This window comes from Amblyomma mixtum, chromosome 3 (genome assembly GCF_055824585.1).
Source record: "Amblyomma mixtum isolate Tamu chromosome 3, ASM5582458v1, whole genome shotgun sequence".
Taxonomy (NCBI): Eukaryota; Metazoa; Arthropoda; class Arachnida; order Ixodida; family Ixodidae; genus Amblyomma; species Amblyomma mixtum.
Window position 1 is genome coordinate 347,026,573 of NC_143014.1, and position 14,796 is coordinate 347,041,368.

The following is a 14,796-nucleotide window of genomic DNA, read 5'->3' on the forward strand; positions in this document are numbered from 1 at the left end:
TTGGTTGGTTGGTTGGTTGGTTTATGGGGTTTAACGTCCCAAAGCGACTAAGGCTAAGAGAGGCGCCGTAGCGGAGGGCTCCGGAAATTTCGGCCACCTGGGGTTCTTTAACGTGCACTGACATCGCACAGTACACGGACCTCGAATTGGTTGGAGGCGACAGCTTTTGAAGGCTTAGCTTTCAAGGCTGGCGCACTTTTAAGTCTAAGCTGGGAGCAGCAAGGCCGCTAGTTTCTAGACGGTGAGCGGGAAGCTTTCAGAACACATTTCGCAGCACCATATTGCGATAGCACAACAGCGCACAGATATGTTTTTTTTTTCATTTCACTGCTTTCCTTGAATGACGAAAAAAAAGACCATGTAGGATATATGTGGTTACACAAAACTGCATCGCTTTGTTTTTTATCCCGTTTGCAACACCACGAAACGGTCGTGACCCTAAGTGAAAATTAAAACATTTGCATAATAATCCAGTCTAATCAGTATATTCAGCAGATTTTTAAAAATGTGTGAGGAGCTCCGCGCGATGGGAAACAATATGTTGTCGGTGTCACCGAGCTCCGATGCGCCGCTTTGCTATTTTATTACTTGGTTAAAATTCAATCACTCTCCCTGCAGAGGTTGGGCAGCTAGAGTGATGACATTAAGGAAGGTGCGTGTGTTTAAATGACTGTATATACGCTATCTTTTCAAATATCTGGCGATTTAAGCAACAAACTTATTCATTTTAAATTCATTTCTATTTCCCCGGCAAACACAGTATGTGCAGCAAAATACAGTAAACATCTTTCGTTTATGTTTGTTAGTCTGAGCAAGAAATCGAGTCGACAAAGCACGTATTGCTGGTGAGAACATTGAGTTGCTCTAGTTGCAAGAGCAATTCCCAAATGACTTGCGCCTCCACAGGGACCCTTTAAGAACATCTCCAAGCCAGCTAGCCTGCACATTAAAAAAACATTTCACGATGGCACAGCCGCGCAAAGACGGTGCAAAGCGCATTTAATCTCCTCTAGAATAACATGGTCAAATGAATCCACGATGCGGCGTCCTGAAAGCAAGGGGGTAATAACCTCCGCATTTAAAATGTATTCGCCTGCAGCCACGTAGCATTACAGTCGCGTTGCTTCAGGGTCGTGGGAGAAGCCGAGGCGATGCGTCATGGTCTGAACGCTCACGTATGTGCCAGATCACAGCCACAGACTTTCAAAACCTTTTGCAGAGGGAGAACGCTCTCGGGACATTGCTCGAAATCGAAAACTCGCTGCATACAAAAATGCTCATCTTCCGGTTCACATACTTCTTACACCAGGTAGTGCTCGTAGTAATCCTCCTCAGCAAGAAACGCAATCCTCGCATAATACTGCGTGGAAGCAGCAGTGGAAAGAGCTGCAACAATCGTAAATACACGAGGTGGATAAGCTTACCGCTGGTCACTCATTACCATGGGTGCATTTCCAGAATGTTTCGTTTTACGAAATCGTTTCGAGCTATCTATGACAGCGCTTCAGTATTGTCCTTCAAGCATGGATAGTAAGGAATGGCTTTATCAACATACTTTTTTCGGGCAGGTTTTGTCTGGAGAACCTACACAATACATTTTCTCCTTTAGTGCCAAACGCTACGGGGCAGCATGCATTAAACACATTTGCACGCTGTTCTCTGTCTATGAGTGTGTGTCCACATTTGTTTACATTTGTTGCAGTTACATGAGCCGCATCCGCGAGCTCCCGGGACTCCCACTCGATACTGAACAGTGTGGCGGCCACATCGGAGAGCCTGGAGCCTTTGGTGTCGGCTGCGATGATGGTGACCGGCAGCAGATGCTCAGCCCAACACGCCTGAGGTGCGGGAACAAAAAGGCATTCCCACCCGGGAAGCGGACGTTGGTGGTAGAGGAGATCGTGGAGCTCGATGGCCATGTCTCGCACCCGCTGGAATGCGAGGACTGCAAACTGAGCGGCGATGAGAAAACTGTAGCGCGGTCTACTTTGTGCATGACGTACCCACGGCGGCTAAGATATGGACCCCATACCTGGAAAACGGCGGGTCATTGTTGGGCAGGCTCGAGTGTCTTCGGCTGGGGAATATCCTCTGCCAGCAAGGCCGTTGCCGCTTTCTTCAACGGCAGAAAATTTTCGAGCAGACGAGGTTCCCGTGTGCTGGTAGCATAAGACAGGTGGTACAGCGGAGAACCGGGAAGCCAGTGAACACGGGCGCTCACTTCGTTTTTGTCGCGCGTGTTCATGGGCTCGTAATTTCGACACAAGGGGTCCGACGGAGTAAGCTGTTCACTAGAGCAAAGCCGGCGAATAAGGCGTGAAGGCAGCCCGTGTTAATAAGGCCCGCAGGCAGAGGTAGAGCACTCGTCTGACCGCCTGAAGAGGAGCGGCCACCTATTGGCCTGCACAAATAAAACGAGTAGAGATGGGGCAGTCTCAAAAATACCGCCTCCACGAAGACCCACAGATCAGTCGCTCTCTGACATGGAGCACATTTTCTTTAAAGGGCCGCGGAGTGCGCGAGCATTTTCGGTCGCGACTTCATATAGCGTGCTGATGAAGACATCGTGATCAGCCTAACTTCCTCCACCGAAGGACAAAGGCCTCTTCAATATTCCACCAATTGCGACAGCGTTGTGGCATCTGTGGCGATCTTGCTCCCAGCAACTTCCTAATCTCATCCACCAACCTTACCCCCTGACGCCCCTTATTGTTCTTGGCCGCCTTTGAAATCAACACAATATGGGGCTCGCCATACTGTGTCTCGTCATGCGTTGTTTCCACGTGGAGTCCCTCTTTTTAGTTAACTGACGAAGGAGGGCGCCTCCATAGCAAAGACACTCTAGCGCCAAAAGGCAGCGTGATTGTTGTGGACGCCGGAATACACTCTCCAACCTCTTCGGCAGCGGGAATTCTACGCGTGCAGACTGTTCGCGCGGCGTTCTCTCTCCGCCACCGAGGCAAGGCCTCATGCGAACTTTCAGCGAACTGGTACCACCTGGCCCCGGAATTTCTCCGCTGCCCTACACATTGCTGGTCGGTTAGGCGACATCGTTACCATAGCGTGTTTTGTTGCTAGCCGATGTTATTGCTGCTGGAGCAATAAATGCCTTTCTGGGACAGCCGATGTCGCTCTGTCATTTCTCATAGAACGAGGCCTACGATGTTCGGCGTGCGCTCGGTTCTGCGCACGATAAAGGGGCGGGGACGGCGCTTTGAACTGCCAGCCGCTGAACTGCGGCGAAAACACCTTTAACGCGATAGCGTTATTGCCGCCGTTACATAGAAAAATCACAGGTGAGAAATCAAAGGCATGGCTTTGGCAAGCGGTACCCTGGCAGCAACCTAGGAAACAGGTGGGTCACCTATTTTATCAGGTGCTGTGTGAATGAAAATGAAGGTTATGTGCCTTTTTTCGTCGATTATATAGCTTTTGCCTTTTGGTCTTGAATAAAGAGATGAATGTGTGCACCTGTGCTGTCGATTTCATTTATATTTTACTTGACATATTCCATTTGCGCTGTCCTACCTTTCATCTTCGACACTTAGGTTATGTTATGTGTTGGCGTCATATATACCGCCAACTGAAGAGTCAGCAAACTGTGCACAGTGGCCAAACGCAGTTACGTTCATCACTGCTCGTTTCGAAAGAACAACTTAAGCCAGACAGGGTTTACCGCTTGGAGCATGTGCACTCAGCAGGCAGAGCCCTAGCACAGCCCTTCACACACCTCCTTCTCTCGGGCTCGACGTCTGAGGAGCCAGAGGAAACCACCTTCGCCTTAGCCATTGTACATTATAACGCAAACCACATCTTTAGCGAGTTTAAAACAGCTCTGTTCAACTTCGCGAGAGGTAGGATTCACGCCTCTGTTTACGATTTGTTGAGCACCCCCACCCTCCCCCCCAAAAAAAGAACATACCACGCAAGGGAGAGCTCCAGTGCGTGCTGGCTCACTCTGGCACTCCAGGAAACGTGGCTGCCGATAAATTGGCCCGAAGTTTGATTTGCCGGGCTCAGGACCGCCTCGATCCGGGCTTCTCGAGAAAACGGGCGCACACCTTTGCAGTGCTCACGCAAGTGCCCCGCTTGGACTGTCGGACTTGTCCTCCTCCGCACCTCTCCCTTACCCACTCGTCCCTTATTCCTCAGCTGCTATCTCAGTATTGTGGCGCCTCCCTTGCGTGCACCCTGTGCGGCGACCCTCACGCGACACTTTCTCGCATCCTTTTCGGCTGCCCTGCTGATCCTCCTCCGCAGAAACAGCCGGCGTTATCAAATTGACAGGACTCGGAGGTCGTCCTCTCTTCTCTGGACCCGACATCGCAGCTTCCTGCGGTGATTCGCGGTGCCGACGTCACCAACAAAGGCCAAATAATCGTTTCGACGCACAGTCGGACCGTGCGGTGCTCCAGGGACCCACACGGAGGTCTAAAAGCTCTTGCCTCAATAAACTTTTTCTCTCTCTCTCCAGCCGATCATTTTCCGTCTTCATTTGCAAAGTCCATCCATTTCCAGTATAAAGTGAAGAGTACAGTTAACGTATTTCCTGCATCTGAAGCGATGATGACGGTAAACTAGCAAACACACTAGCACCGAAAGAGAGAGGATCCTTCCAATTGCGGCATTTTGCGTAATTAGCGGACGCGATAAAACGAGAAGGGCTGAAAGTTAGCGCTAGCGATTCCCGGCTACCAGTGACGACAAGGATTGCGCCCCAGGTATTTTCCACTAATTTCAAAGAACTCTGAATCTATTGCACCCAACAGTAGATACCGACGTCAAACTCCGTGAAACCGTTTGTACGGCAAATACCCGTATAATATTTATATATGTATTTTTTCTGGCCTCCTTTACGAAGTTGTGGGTGCGGCTGTTACATGAATTCGGCCATTAAACGTGTATGTATACGGCAGTTGACAGGAGACGTCCTTCAAGTTGTAATAGGTGTCCTGATATTTATCGAGATTTTTCCTGGACAGGCCAGAAGTACAGAGGGCCAAACTCTTGTCTAGAACACGTTCTGGGCTTGTTTCGGTCTGAACACGCAATATATAGCGATAACATTTGGTTAAAAATGGTCTGGGTGTTAGCATGTGCAGTCAAACTCGTAGTATTTCATCGTCATTTTTTGCATTACTGTTCGCAGAGTTTTCGGGAGCTGCGGAACACGCGGTTCGGCTGTCCTAGACATGCGTTTTGCCCTCTGTACGGGGAGCTATACACAGCCAGGCAAGAGAACAGGGCCCAAAATGCTGCGCAGGATGATCTTCGACGGGGCGAGTTTTGTGGAGGCATTGGGTAGCTATCGTGAGCGATCGGGCAACCAAGCGGCAGACTTTCGCGTGCTTGGCGACTTGGGAATGAGCGCTGCACTCAGAGGGTGGTAGTGGAGAAGTATATAGATGGAAACGAAGAGAAGACCGATCTAGAGAAGGAAGAATGGAGGAAATCCTGAGCGTAATATAGGATAAAATCAGGTCCCAGTCCGTGTGGTTCGAACCGACATACAGTCTGCGTTACCATTGTGTAGAGCCCACGAGCAGCCTGCACCACGCAGTCAAAACTGAAATTGGAAGGAAGTCCATGGTTTGCGGGCAGATTTCTTACGCCAAAACTTGCTTGCAGGCTCCTATGGCTCTACGTCAGCGCAAGCGTAACCTTTAAAAGCTAGACGCTACGACAAAGTGACATGTAGGCAAGAAAAAACACCGCTAGAGCGCTCTACACAAGGGTGACGCAGTCTGTTTATAGCTAGCATGTCACCCAGAGTGGGGTTAAACCGTTCAGTGAGGCCGTTTGCCCGAGTGTAGCAAGCAGAGTAAGTCTGATTGATGACGTTGCACTCGCGCAGCACAGCTTTGAGGACGTCACAGTTAGACGCGGCTCTGTCGCGGAGAATTTCACGAGGTGCACCGTGTCTAAGTATGAACCACGGCAAAGGAAAGGGTACCACACTCTGGGCCATCGCTGCAGGGAACGCGGCTGTTTCAGCATATCTCGTGAGGTGATGAACAGTAGCAACAACCCATGGTTTTCTAGAAGCAGTATACGGAAGAGGCCCATAGAAATCAATGCCAACGCAGTCGAAAGGACGAGGCGGACAAGGTATCAGCTGCTAATGACCAGGAGTACGGTTAGTGGGCGTTTTGCGGCATTGGGAGTCGAGCGAAGATGTACGGACCTCAAAGCGAAGTTGTACATGCAATACGGCAGTAGTATCTGAGCCAGAAGTGCGTGTACATCTTCACAGGGTCTCCGTGAGCGCAGTGTAAGTCAGTGTGAAAACACGAGCGGATGTATATAACCCTAGATTTCCAGGGATGCACGCCAATGATTGTTGGAGACGATGCAGGGGCGTCGATTTCGCTTAGGGTGGCAATTTCGGCAGGTAGCGGGAAGAGAGAAAAGGAATCGGGGTCCTGGTGCTTGCTGCCGGACGAGTCGGAGACGAGAGGAAGTGTAGCCCACATGCTATGCAGCTGAGTCTTGCAGTGCAGGTGGTCCGTTTCGGGGCTGCTGATTTTTCTTGTTTTCTGCTGCACATCGCTGAAACATGGGGGAAAAAATGAAGAGCCTTTTGCCAACAACGCGCACCCAATAGATAGGAGAAGAAATTTTCAGGGGATCGCCTACTACCATAGAATATTGCACCGGCTGAAAAAAGTTTCTCAGAAATGTGGTGTGAATTTAATGTTTTCAGCCCCCGCAAGCTTTCAGGTCTTTGCGTCTACGTCTCTGGCTCTGACTGAGAAACTTTCAAAAAAAGCACAAAACGATGTTTACAAGTTATGCTGTGGGGGTAATTTATTCTACCCTATCTCTTGGGGAAAAAATTACATAGAGCAGACAGGCAGTGCTTCTACTAGAGCCTCAGGGAACATGGCAGAACGGTGCCTTCTGGTACAGGGAGTAACCTGACCATATATGTGAAAGAGTGCCAATATTCCTCTGCTTCGTTTCACAGTACTACCATTATCAGCCGCGGAGAGTCCAGGCATGCTCGCGAAATGCTAGAAGCGTTTTTATTCAAAAAGAACGAACGCGTTTGCATAAGTGACCCGTCTGTAACCGCCACTGAGGTCCGGGCTTTGATATATGTGGCGCGTAAGTGCTCTTGCACCAGTGGCTTTAAATATGTGGTTGAGCCAATAATAATATAGCGTACGTCCGCCGACAGTTTATATGTCTTCTCCTTTCCCCTGGTCCAGCGTCCGTTTTCGCTGGTTTTTCTCAGTTGAAGATGACTGGAGTCCCATAAAACGCGTCTGATTAGAGAACGCCTTTACCGGGTGTTGCTATCGTCGTGCATAATTTTCCTGACACACTTGTATGTCAGCACTGCATCGTTGGTAGTAGACACGGTGCAGCAGAAAGGATGCAGAGGTAGCACTCACAGCGGCTACGACCCCGAGGTCCATGTGCAGTGTGCCTGCCTTGTGAACACGGGTGAAGATCGGCAATTACATCCGTGGAGCTCGCCAGTTGGTGCCGTGGGAGGACGGACGGCGCCCGCTCGCCAATGAGGCGAGGCCATCTTCGGACAGTCGTCGGGCTATGAACATAACCCGCTTTCCCACGATGTAGCACGTAACAATAATCACTATCACCACCGGAATGGCAAGGCATATCCTCCAGATGGTAGACGGGCCCCTCTTCACGGTGGGAAGGACCCCGTCAGGCTCCGAAGGTTGAAACCTCCCTGACTCGTCTCCGCGGCTAGGCGGCTCTATTTGCAGCTCCGTATCAACAGCGGACTCCTGCATCCCTTGTTTGCCGGCATCCTCGGCGTCTTCCATCGAGCGACTGCAGCAGTTCTCCGTAGGCGACGGCATCTGCACTGGTGTTTCTATCGGCATTGGTCCCAGTCGTCTGTCAAGGGCAGCTGTGCGTTGAGCGTGACTCGCGCGGATGGCGCGCATGCATTAGCAATGATGATGATGATGTCCTCATTAGCGATCGCCATAATCATTGACGTTCACTTTCTCCTCCTTGTGAAGATGAAAACCAGCATACGCGTGAACTGCATTGGCATCACACAGCGCGAGACCCTGTTTGAACTGGCTGAAATTAAGCTGCTATCGCCAAAGCTCCGGTCGACCAAGCTTCTCTTAATAAATCGTCGCGTGATAATTGGTACAAGACGCCCGGGTAGCACTCTGTCACCATGAAACTTCGCAGCCGCATGCCGCCGACCAGCAATCTGTGCAATTCGTTTAGCCGCCATTTTTTCCGGTTATCTCCCCAGGGGGGCCCCGCCATCTTCACCAAAATCGCTGATCATAGCACTGAGGATTGGATTACATGCTACGATTGGATGATCGCAAAAAAAAAATGGGACGGCGACACTAAACTCAAAAAGATATATTTTTTTTATCTCACTGGCGTAACTAACCTGTGATGTCCGATTTATCCTAAATTCGACCCGTACGAAATGACTTGGTCTGCCCTCAAAATCAACTTCTCAGAAGTTTTCCGTCATCGGCCAGTCAGAAAGCTCCGCGCCGAACAACGATTGCGCACGCAGTCGCAGCAATTCGACGAGAATATTACAAGCTAGGCAGAGGATGTCGTGGAGCTGCGCAAGTGGTTTAATTCAGAAGTGTCGGAAGCCGGTAACATCACGCAGGTTCTCAAGGCTATCAGCGACGACGTGTGCGCTAAACATTTCTCAACAGCCCTAGCTTCTGCCAACAACCATGTTTCGCTTGAAGACGCTTTGTCTTGAGTACCCGTGACTGCTTCCTCACCTCCTTCATTCCATGACGACGCCGAGATCTCTACTGTCTGAATCATGTTTGATATGCTCACACGAGCGACATATCATCGATTGTTGGAGAAACGGCAAAACACCAAACCCTCCTCTCGTTCATGAATTGTCTAAAAAAGTACCGGTAAGTCCTCAATGTTTTTGAAGTTCATTCACATCGTCAGTGCCATAGGCTGAAGCATGAAGGTTCTTCCGCACAAGTGGTTCGAGGTAAATGTGGCAGGCTTCTAAAAGGAATTATAGTGTCGCGGAGTTTGCGCTTGTGTAGCCTACCATGCGCATCTGGTAAGAAGTAATCTATTGATACACTCTCGAAATAAAGCCGGCTGTGTTTCCCGTGTTGGCAGGCAGAATGTCATGTTTCTCTGCGGTCCGCATGGTCGTCACGTCTGGCGGTACGTCTGGAATCCTTACGGAGTCTCTGTAGGAGCCCCGCAGTGGTATCATGGTGCAAATTGGACAACACCTATCGGTGGGGCATTGTTACTTCACTTCGCATACCCCGCAAAAAAAGCTGGTTAGAGTGTTAAATAATTAACAAAGTTAAACCGAGCAGACGTGCAATAGCATGGCTGCATTCTTTAATTGGAGGGAACACTTAGTTTGCACCTTAGGGGTATAACGCGATAGCTTTAGGGGATTAATGCCCGTATATTCTGAATTGGTCATTCCCTACTTAACAGGCAATGATTGCGTTGAGTCCTCATGTGAATACCAGCGCAGTGGCGCCGGGTTTAAGGTATGCACTGCTGCAGTGGGCAGTGGCTTTACCTATCACAGCCAACGCTATGGATTGTGCGACCCATGCTGCTCTTCCTGAACAACCATTCACGACCAATCAAAAATTTCTCTGCCACCTGCACGGTGCTCCATTTGCTCACTTTCCGGTGGGCAGCTTGAGATGACGCCTTAAGCTAAGCTTCTATGACCTAGGCGGTCCGACGCCCTGCTCCCATTTTCTTCAGCTGGCGCGATGCTCCTCCGAACTAAAGCGTGTTTACCCGAGTTACTTGGGAACAGCTCGTTGGGAACACAGGACAAGAAAAGATCTTGGTTGGGGTTGGTACGTCGAGGTTTCTTTGTCTGCCGCTGCTATTTGCGGCTTCCAGTGTGGTCTCCCTTGAGAGCAAACATGCCAGTATTAAGGCCAGTATGAAATGGGCCGCAAGCCGACTGGCCATATTCCTCAAGACGTCTCACTTCATCTTTGTAGGAGCTCGCATTCACGCGGTCACGACGGAAAGAAGTAGAAAACTCCCTGATAGCAGTTCCTTTACTGTGGCACTTGCAAACGCTTTATTTCGCTGATGCTTTCGACGCTCCTTCGGTCGCCATTTCGCACTTATAGCGGCAGTAGCAGCCTTCGTCCTACCACAGAATGTGGCGATGGCCACAACCAGGTGAAAGTGGAATGCGAGGGAAACTCAAGTGCAAGTCGCGGGGTATTAAGTCGTCCGTTCGCCTCATGCACCACGGAGCAAATGTATGAAATGTGGCGCTTCGTACAAGTGAGAACGTCAGCTGCAGCGAAGCTTAGTCGGTTCATCTCTGGGAATGCCGCCAAACCTCCTGCGTGCTTCCGTTGTCGCCTGTGAAAGGTTCTCTAGCACGGCATTCGTAAGAATGTCATAAGTATGTGCTTCTGAAAAGCAATCAATGCAACCATGGTGGCCTTTGGCGAGCCGCGTACTCAGCGTTGCCTGTTTGAGCGCTCGTGGTCGATGGATGTTTACTCAATACGAGTGTATCACTTTCCTCTTTCCAGTGGCACAGGGCGTTGTTCTTTTCTTCAAAACGTTTAGGCGACGGTTCTCTAATTTTTGTGCCCTCTTCGTACAGGAGACTTCCGGTAATCCGGTGATGCGACTTCATGTTAACAGGAGACAGTATCTTTTTTTTATGTGGTTTTATATCTCCCCCGCATATCTTCACGATGACAACAGCACAAAACACAAGGAAATTTTAAAGAAATTTTATAAAGTGCGCACGAGAGACTGAACGGGTCATTCACATGTGCGACATCTTTAACACGTCGTGGGAGGTATGCATACAGATCTCCAACGAGGTTTGGCGCCGCCCTGCGGTGATTCTAGTCCCCTTTGATGGCTGCCCAGATGTGTGTTTTTTTTAATAAATGCGTTTTTTTTATTCGTCTTTAAGTTGCCATTTTCATGTTTGGGGAAATGCGACTGCGTCGAATATTAACAGACTATTCTCCAAAAAATAAAATCTCTGCCTCTCCCGTAACCGAGAGTAGAGTAAGCATGAAATATTTACGGGCATAACACAATAGTGCGGGCTTAGGTAGGCAGCTGCGAACCGTGGCGGCCTTGTCGCTTTCGGGAGCGGCCGCATAATCATGACGTTGTCGGCAGGGACGAGAAGTCTTCTGCTGTGCCGTATCACTCGCAAAACGATCGCTTTCCGCAAGACGCTTTCTACCTCTCCTTTCATTTAAGCAGATTTCTTTTATGCCCACAGAAAGACGACACAATAAGACAAGGTAGACAGGACGGAGTGCTCCGTCCTGTCTACCCTGTCTTATTGTGTCGTCTTTCTGTGCGCATAAAAGAAATCTGAGTATGAACCAACTAGCCCCACAACGTATATTACTCATTTAAGCAGCTTTGCGGTGGCGGCATTGAAATGCAGGACGATGCAGAAGAGTACGCGGACACGACGAGACGCAGGCCTGACAAGAATGTATATGCGCCGCGTTCGAAACTGTTTAAAGTGCGTAGAGGCGAAAGCGTTCTCCGCACCACTTTGCCTATGTGACACTGGTGACGTCACCACTGGATTACGTCACACATAACTGATGACCAAGAAATGGCAAAGTACTAATTAGTGACTAATTACTTATTAATGACTAAATACTAATTAACTGCTAATCTATGACGCTTAAGCTTCGCCTTTAATAGTGGAAAGCGACAGCGTGTTGTAGCGCTGCCAGGCAGTCCACGGAATGCCAATACCCGTTCGGCGCGATGCATTCCCTTTGAACGCAACGCTTTTTGAGGAAAGGAAATGGCGCAGTTATTCTCTGTCATCTCGGTGGACACCCGAACGGCACCGCAAAGGAAAAGAGGAACGCCACCACCCGTTCAGCGAAAAGCTACCGGCGCTTGTATGCCGGTCCTGTTAGGAGGGCTTGGACAGTCTCGTTAAATCTCGTACGGTGCCCGGATACTCTCGTTTCAGCTCCCGGATGTGTGGAATTCATTGCCCGGATGAGTGGAATTCAGTGCCCGGATGTTGGCTCCCGGTCTTGGCGTGACGTCACCACACTGCCGACAACGGGAGCTAAAAGCATTTCATGCTTAATATGCTGCGTGCTGTTGCCAATTTACCTTATGATTCACCGATCACGGCAATTGAGACACTTGTTTGGTTACTGGTTTCCATGATTTTGTAACCGAACAATATCCAACGATGACACCTACTAATTGTAAACTTGTTACACTTACACATCGCCCACCTTCTTATTCCAGAAGAGGGCAAATACGGGCTGGTTCGTACATGTTTTACGAATTGGAAAAACAGCGCAATCAAAGACGAGACACAAGAGAAGGACAGCGCTGGTGTTTTGTCCTTCTCTTGTGTCTCGACTTTGATTGCTGTTTTTTCCAATTCTTAAAACACCTTATGACATTAGAAGCCGTGGCTCGCGTGCAACGTCACAAATCAGAACTAACTATGGTTTCATGGCGCTCAGGTCTATCTTCCCTCGGTTTCTAAACGCATCTTTGTCTAATGAACTTAGCACTATGTTACTGCCTTCTAATCGCAACCTGTATATCTTAGTGCACTGTAAACCAAAACATCATTTTTGCTGGAAAGCACCGTGCTCGAAATGCTGTTTGTGATAGTATAAGAAATTACTCTGTAATTTTTATATTTCTACACTAGCAACTGCTATTATCAATGTATGATGCGTTCGTCTTCATACTGCTGTCAATCCGAGTTATTCTGCATCGAGTGCTTCAGTTTCCTCCTCTTTTATGCTGGTACGTAAGTCATTGTCTATGCATTTTTTCGTGCATCACGGGCTGCTGCCAACATTCAGGAGCGGCGAGGCTTGTCAAGCAATTTTGCAACACTGATGTTTTCTCGCCCGCCCAGTTTTTTATTTGCGCAACAAACGGGAATAAAGAAATGAAATTGAGTGAATGAGGTCGACTCGCGTCTGGGCCTAGAATGAGCGCAGATAGAAGTTTCTCTTCGTGCTGCCTCACACGTACTCGACGATGTTCTCTGTCCCCTTGGGATTCCATGCCATCGTCAGCAGATTCCGAGGCAGCAGAAATCGTTGGCCTAATAGTGGCAGAGACTTGGCTATGTCCGGCCCTATACAGGACTAGTGCTGGCTTCATTGTCCCCATATTTGCATTGCCGTTCGGTATCACATCCCACAATGGCCCTACTTATCCGCGGTTCTCCCCATATTGGCCAAGCCCCTTTATATCATCTAGAGCAATGGCCCTAAATGACCGCTGTGGTCCTCATATTGGCAATGCCGGTTCATTACACCACCAACGATGGCCCTACTTGTGCGCCCCCATATTGGCAATGCCGCTTCGTTACACCTGAAATGATGGCCCTACTTGTCCACTGTAGCCATCATAATGACAATGCCAGTTCACTAGACCTCCAACGATGGCCCTTCCTGTCTGCTGTTTTCGCCATATTGGCAGTTCCACCTCATTACGCCTAAAATGATGGCCTTACTTGTACGCTATTCTCCCTGCATTCGCAATGCCACTCCATGACACATCCAGTGATCTCCCTGCTTTTTTCAACGACGATTTTCGTCAAACATTCTTTTTGATATTCGCGCATGTTTGGTTATTTGCAATTAGTTGCCTTGTTTGATGAACTACAACATCGTCCAACACTGATGTGAACTTACTCAAAACAGCGGTGTAAACAAGCCAAGTGATCAAAAAATGAGCAATGGTCAGGTTCATTCCCCAAGGCAACAGTTTTGAAAAGCGGCTTCTTTTGTCACTATGGTATTTGGTGTATATGGAAGGAGACTTCAATGTAAAAGTTGAAGATTTGAACATTGGTACTAACAAAAATGTCCAGTGATTGACACACTCAGCATTCCCTTATAGGAAAAGCACATGAGTGCAAGATAGAAGAGAGAAAGGGCACAGGGGAAAAGAAGTTATTAAAAGAAAAAGCGAAATCTGAGAAATGATTTCGCTGAATCACAAAACAAACTTGTCTGATGGCCAGCCTGAAGTCCGAAACTGCCGTATTTGAGAGTTTGTAGATGCAATGAGGCTTGCCATAGAAAGTGGTGTTTGGAGATAAATTTCCAGTCTCAACACGGTTAACTTTATTTTCACTGCCATTATAGTTGGCATGAAGTCAACTTCCAGCCTAAATTATCACGGAAGCAACATTACAGTATATAAATTTCTCTTAAAATGGCAGGTATCAAGAACTCCTTTCATCACTTTGATTTTGCTTATTTCTTATTTTGTTCCTCATAAGGCGTTTTGTGCAGCCATTGAAGTCATATCAGTGCACTGTCTAATTCAATAAATATGTCATATGATCGTGGGGCAGAAATTATTGTTCTCATTATATCCGCAAAATTCTCTAGCCAGAGCACCTGTAATTATAGCTCTTAATGCATACCACATTAACCCCGTAACGTCAATTCATAACAATACTGATTAACGGTTGCTGTTAATGCTAAATATATTGCAGCAGTTTTCTCTTCACGTTTCAAAAAATATCACACAGCTGTTGCTCTCATTCCCAATGACTTCATCATGAATACTAAAAAAAATGCTTGCTATAAATCAGAACATAATTTTACCCAAAGTAGGCAGTGATTCCCTCAGACAAGCGGTTCATTTGTCACGATTTTTATAGTACATCACGCTTGCACTGGCCATCAAACCAAATAATATAGAGACGTTTAATTCTGGAACTCCAATCTTCAATACACAAACTGAATGACATTTTTCCTCCTTTTCTGCCTGTCCCATCCATACATCCGTCCGTCCGTC

The 14,796-nt window shown here is 48.3% G+C and overlaps 1 pseudogene; it reads left to right on the top strand.

Annotated features, from left to right (window-relative positions):
• The first annotated feature begins 1,706 nt into the window (after positions 1 to 1,706).
• The window catches only part of LOC149356264 (uncharacterized), a 51,915-nt pseudogene continuing 38,825 nt past the window's right edge, over positions 1,707 to 14,796 (top strand).